Source organism: Mercenaria mercenaria, chromosome 11 (genome assembly GCF_021730395.1).
Source record: "Mercenaria mercenaria strain notata chromosome 11, MADL_Memer_1, whole genome shotgun sequence".
NCBI lineage: Eukaryota > Metazoa > Mollusca > Bivalvia > Venerida > Veneridae > Mercenaria > Mercenaria mercenaria.
The window spans coordinates 74871828-74879102 of NC_069371.1; positions in this window are offsets into that span (position 1 = coordinate 74871828).

Genomic DNA, 7275 nt, shown 5'->3' on the forward strand with positions numbered 1-7275 from the left:
GACCTTGAAGAGAGATAAACAATTCTATACCCGCTTACGGAAGGGTATAGGGACTTTTGTTCTTGTAAGCGAGCGAGAACATGGCCATCTTGGCTCATCTGGCTCATGTTTAATTTGTCTGTGATCATATGATCATACACAATTTGCCCAAACATGATATACATATAACATTTAAGTAGAACAAAAGTGAAATGATAATAGAATGCTTACAACATTTTACAAATCAAGGACGACGAGTAGTACGGCCTATCATAAAAATTCGTTCAAATTATTGCCGAGTCATATCAAGGAAATATAGCCATATAATTATCTAACCCTCCCATTCTCAGGAAACGTAAGAAGATTAAAAATCCAGTATTGCTTTATTATTTTACCAAATTGAGGCAAAGAAGGAATATAGACACATACTAAAGGAATTGCTTTAACTGCATTTAAATTACATAATTGAAGAGCACCTTGCAAGAAGAGGCTTTAGCGGACAGGGACATTTTCATGGAACATTACTAATATCCAAAATGGCTTCCAAGATGGCCGCCAAATTGATTAAGATTTATGTTTCAAGGCTCAAACTGACAACGGTATAATTTATCACCCGCCGCGAATGGTGGGGTTATAGGTATGGTCTCCGTCCGTCCTTCCGTCTGTCCGTCCGTAACATCTCGTGTCCGCTCTGTATCTCCTAAATCCCTTGAATGATTTTCCTGAAACTTAGGTCAAATGATCACCTTATCAAGATGATGTGCAGAGCCTATGAGATAGCCATGTCGCTCAAGGTCAAGGTCACAACTCAAGGTCAGATGTTTGAGCCTTCGATTTCGTGTCCGCCTGGTATCTCCTAAACCCCTTGGAGGATAATCACGAAACTTGGGTCAAATGATCGCCTTATCAAGAGAATGTGCAGAACCTATGAATCAGCCATGTTGGCCTAAGGTCAAGGTCACAACTCAAGGTCAAATTTTTAGCCTTCCATTTTATGTCCGCTCTGCATCGCCTAAACACCTTGAAGGATAATCATGAAACTTAGGTCAAATGATCACCTCATCAAGAGAATGTGCAACACGTTTGAGTCAACCATGTCGGCTCAAGGTGAAGGTCACAGCTCTGGGTCAAATGTTTGAACTTTCCATTTTGTGTCCGCTCTGTATCTCCTAAACCCCTTGAAGGATTTTCAAGAAACTTGGGTCAAATTATCACCTCATCAAGACGATGTGCATTGTGCATAACTTATGATTCAGCCATGTCGGCTCAAGATCAAGGTCACAACTCAAGGTAGAAGGTTTGAGCCTTCCATTTTATGTCTGCTCTCCATTTATCAAAACAATGTGCAGAATTCGAAATTCACCCCTGCCAGCTTAAGGTCATAACTCGATTGTTTAATGTTTCCACCCAATACAATAGACCTTTTCACTATCCATAGCAATGGCGGATGATATAGCTGTCTTTCCGTAATCTAGGGGCAGCTGCAGTTTTTGTCACCTTTACAGACTGTAAGCATTTTAGATCATTACTTACTTGATATCCCCTTCTATTCAACTTGCAGGATATAAAGGAACGTGGCTTATCTTATTGGATGTTTTCTTGATTTGTTTTGCAAAAATACGGCATTTATATGACACACAGTTGAAGTATATATTTTATCCGTTACTATTGCTTCGTTAAAAAGACTCGATAAGCAGATCTTATAAAAGCGCAGAACAAAGCAAACAATGTGACTGACTGAGCTTTCTAATGAGGTAATAAAATGTGCAACAAGCCTGATACATCCTACTTAAGGAGGTAGGTTACGTTTATATTTGTATGTGCGCATGTCCAACCGGAAGCTAACGTGACGATTTACGACGGCGTTTACGACAAACTAAAAGTGTTTGTATATTCATTCTTTTGAAAACAAATCATGGACCTGCCCTCAATCTGATGCTTTATGGCTTAATAATGCAGAAATAATGAATAAATTGCCACAGAAACGCTTCAAAACAATGTTGCATTAAAATGACGTCATTGACGTCATGACGTTACGTGTCAGTTACCGCGCAAAATCAATAGCTTATATCTTGAAATTACGTAATTCTGTGTATTTTCTTTATTTTAACTGTTTTCAAATAACTATTATCTGCTGAAATATTTTTACGAGTCTATTGCTCTGAATAATAATCAATATTTTGGTTCTTTTTTGTAGTTATATTGAAATGTTATGCGGAATGTAAGAAAATGGACGATGGTAACCAATGTTATTTGGAATATAGTTGGGTGAAAGGTTACTTGTTACGGCCATTTTCAAATAAAAAATCTAGCAGTTTGATTTGTAATACCTATTTTTCAGGTTCCGTTGATAATTTGTTACTTATATACTGAAATTAAGATCTAAAATTGTTCAAATTTCAGTAGAAAATTGTGGTTTCTTTAATTAAATTGATATTACCATGGAAACGAAGCCCGTGACCTGTGTATCTAAATGTAAAATTCAAAAGCGTTGACACTGGTCTATTTAAGAAACACATCTTCGGCTTTTTATTTTCATTTCAACAATATCTATGAGAATAATAGCAGCATGCTGAACGATTTTTCCACGAAAAATGCCAGACGAGGGGTACTGCTGTAAGTATTCTAAGCTGTGAAATTTGTTTGAATAAATGCAAATAACACGAAAATATAACTTATGTTAGAAATAATATGTTTTAAAAGCTACATTAACTAGAAGGATAATCTTATTCAATATTTTTATAAGAAATTATGACAAAAAGCAAGATATAAGCTATTTTAAACATCTCTGTTGCCATGGTTACTTTAAACTTTAAGAAAAATAGGGTATCATGTAAAGTGCTTGATATTTAACTGATAATATTACCCAAATATTCCATGTTGGTCATTAACAAAATGGCACTGAAGCCGTCGAAAACCCCTATTTTTATACATAGTTGTTTAAAAATGAGAGAAAATGCGTTACCATGGAAACACGAGCCCCGCGACATATACATTTTAAGCTTATATTAAAAGGCTAACGTGCATACTAGTAAAATTATCAATTATGCAGACTTCTACGGATATCAATGAAACTAAAATACACTGAAAAGCGTTAAATATCCGTATTTTCCTTCTTCTTTCAATATGAAATACCTTTGGAGGGTCATGTTCTTCAAACCTGGATAAAAACTGAACTTGAAGGGACAGAGACAAGCGAAATTGAGATTGTAGCAGTTAAAACTTCATATTACACGAAATACTGAAAAATGCTGCGGTTCAACTAATTTGAATTTACCCTTGTAACAAGGTAACCTACCTCCTTAAGCGGACTTCTATCATATATGAATATTGAATGGACTCTTTGATTTAAAAGGAACAGAAAATATAACATTGCGGGAAGACATTTTACAGACTGGTGCACTTTTTGAAAATATCCTCTTTGTTGCATACAAGCTTTGGTCAAGTCTGTTTTATTATTCGACATTATAGATATAAATATCATCAAGAAACAATCAAAGCAATGTTGAAGTTATTTTTAACTCCTGTCTTGAAACATATAATGTTGAAAGTAAAACATATGAACTGCAGCGCCCTGGCTTAAAATAATTCTAGACAACTGCAGAAGGAATTCAACTCGTAAAAGTCAATTGGTTAAGGCCGGTAACTTCATATCACTTGCTTCCTACCATCCCCCACACCCCTATCCATATCCCGCACACCATTGTAAGTTCAAAACATCGCTTGGGTGTAGATTCTTCATGTAAAGAGAAGAGTCTCAGTAGCATCCTGCAAGCTTAAGGTTAATGGTTAAGGATTAACTTCAAATTACAATTCATGTTGGAAGTTCAATAGCTGTCCCCCAAATATATGTAGAAACAATTCCGAAGATGAATCTGTTAATATTAAAACATAAGGCGTGCACCCTCATTATTAAATGACAAGAATAAAGCGATCAATTCTAACCAAGAAGAAAATGTACATGAAGATCTTTTCCAAACATTCGCACAACCATACTAGCTAAGTAAGAACCTAACCTTACTGGCACACGCGGTAGTATTGTCGTTTATGCATTTGTTTAATGACACGTTATAAAAGTGCGTAAGTATGATATTTGATGACATGAAAGTATATTGTAATAAATGATGGATATCGAGCAAAATCTCCGTATATGACAGTGCTACTAATGCTATGCTTGACTCTAAAAACTGTTTAACAGAAGCTTAGATGTTCGCGTTCAAGATACTTCGCCTTTGAAAACCCCACATTTGACAAGCATAATTCAGGGCCGATCCAACAAATGCTTCAAATAGCTGCATATAATAATAAGAACGGACTTAGCTAAAACTTGTTAATATTGATTAGTAATGCATTTCACGCTTCAACACCTTTCCAACGACGTACTGGTTATGAAGAACAATTGTTCTTGCATACCAGACGGGGATTTTCAAAACCGGAACTAAACATTATTGTTTGTTTTGAAGCGTCATGACGTCTTTCCTGTTTACGGACGTTGGTTTCCCGCGCTTTATTTAAATACACTGCCATAAGAAATAGTTCTAAAAAGAAAGCCGTTCGATTGATTTTATTTTTATTATTATTTCTTGAAATCGGTATGCAAGAAAAAGATTCTGTCACTGGTTACATGTGCAGATGGAAATATCCGGCTCTCGGGTAACCGTTTAGGCGGTAACTCGGCTGGGAGCCTCGTTACCGCCTAAACAGTTACCCTCGAGGCCGGATATTCCCATCGGCACCTACAACCAGTGAAAGAATTTTATATTCCAGTATAATTAAACACAACACTAAAATAACTGATGTCGTTTACGACTTCTATGTGCTGTTTAATTATAATACCAGCACTCGTTATGTTTTACGAAATACAACTACCTTTGTTTTATCAATATTGACTTGTAGCCACTAGTACTGCCAACACTCATATAACTTATTTTAAACTTATCTTAACTATTCTGTAGGTTCTGCACTGCAAACAATAAAATTATTACACCACACATCATAAATGTATAAGTATAAATGTACACAGAGTCGAAAGCTTTTTGTTATTGAATTATCCTTAAATTCTGTGATAGAATATGTTCTGTTAAGGTGTGCAGTACAAAAGCTGCGTCATCCGTACTACAGTATGTTTATTGGGCGATATGTTATCCCCCTTTCTATATAGGTGCTATAAAGACTTGATACAAAAGCTCTGGAAAATGTCCAGGGTTAAAAACTTTATCAAATAAAGATGTAAGATATCTTCCAAGTATATCGATTGTTTCTATAAAAAAAAATCATTAAATAAATGATTGCTTGGACACGGTTTTTTTTTTTTTTTTTTTTTTTTTTTTTTTTTTTTTTTTTTTTGCCTTTTAAGAGATTTTACGGCTGCAGTAACCCACAGGCTTTTAACTACGGGACTCGGTTCAAGGTCGTTAATACTGAATGACAAAGCTGCATGGTCACTAAAAGTATTAAAAGGCAATATTTTAAAAGCATTGACTACATGTACATGAAAATCTATCGGTTTCAACAACATATAATCTATTACACTGCTCGAACTGCGGTTGTAGATTCTGAAGGTAAATAAATCAACATGTAAATGAATCAGTGTTTTTGAAACGCCCGTTGGCTATTTGCATATCTGTCGCTTTACAAAAGTCTAAGGGTATATGCCACATAGCTATTTTTGATGTCAAAGTGAGGCGTGAACGTGTCCAAATTTTATCTTATTTTGAAAAAAACAGCTCTGTTATTTTGTCAAGCATTTTAAGTTCCATGAATATTATACTTTTACACATATGGTTGTATGCATTGTACTGAAATAGAAAGTCAGGTATAAAACGAAAATTTGATGTAAATTTCGCAAATATACAATGTCAATTTACCCCCACTCGCTTAGAAAGGCTTTCATGATGTTAAAACAATAAATGTCTATTGAAAGTATTTGTTTTGGTATTTTTAGATTATTCTTCAAAATGTTTGTAACATTATAATAAAATATAACATTAATTTTAGAAGAAATAAAAATGAAATCTAAATAGCCTACTGAATCCTTATCAATTATGATTTTGTTGACCTTTTCATGACTTCTGTGTACTTTCTCTGAAATCATGTTTAAAATGTCATTGAACATATGGTATATAATGTGTTAGTATATATTAAAAGTTTAGATAACGTAAACCCCTAAGTACACACAAAACTGCTATTGTACCGAGTATTGGGGCATGTGTTATCAATAATTAAAATCAAACGTTAGTAATTAAATGCACTGAAAATCGACACATTGAATTAAGAAGAGTAGTGAGCATCTTGGATTTTCTCTGACCGCATCATGATCCTACACTATCACTCTCGATTTTCTTGCTCCTACGATGTTTCTCTGATAATTTCCATGGAAATTTTCTCTTGACCTAGTTACGGTACAAACCAGTTAAGGGTTGTTGTTTTTTTTTTGAGAAATTATTATAGAAAAACAATATTTCCTATCTATTTAAACATTACCAACAGTCATTCGCCAGTAAAATATGTAATAAGAATAAAGATACTTCCAAAACCAGTATAGTATACATACCTTTAAGAACAAACTAAAGCTGACTGTACAAGCAAGTAGAACATATAAAAAGCACTTCAACATGTACCAGGCAGATTTTATTATGTAAGCATTTACCAATTCGAAATACATATTCACTGATCACTTTATACAAGTAAACTATTCACTCGAGAATTGCAATATCATGCATTATATTATAAAAGACTTGAGAAGACTGATGGAGGCGGATTATGGCAATTTTCTTATATTTCATTTACTGTTAGAGTTAATGCTACTAGTACTTGATGACACATCAGATGAAACAGAGAATGACTACATGTCTGGTAACAAATACGATTAGCATTAAACCTTTCAGAAGACACATTTTATCTCAAGGAAAGAAACAGACAGATCAAACATTTGAGATTAAAATAATACAAAAAAAAAAAAAACTTCTCTGCACTGAAGTTTATTATATACAAAATGTACAACACTTCGATACAAAAAATATTCATAACAATATAATAATAACGTAAGGTAAATGTAACAAGTTTTACAAACCAGGTAATAATTGCTTGGAAAATCCAAACTCAATTCTGAACTTTATACCAATGCGCTGTGTTGAAAATTCCAATGGTCGATCTGTATAATATCAAATCATTCCCCCATATGGATATAGTATAACAATTGTACTTCGACAGACCGATCAATGGACCAAAGATGGAAACAGAATAAGGAAAACATGAATCACAAACACAAAGGGATGGAGAGGCGAACAAAATACA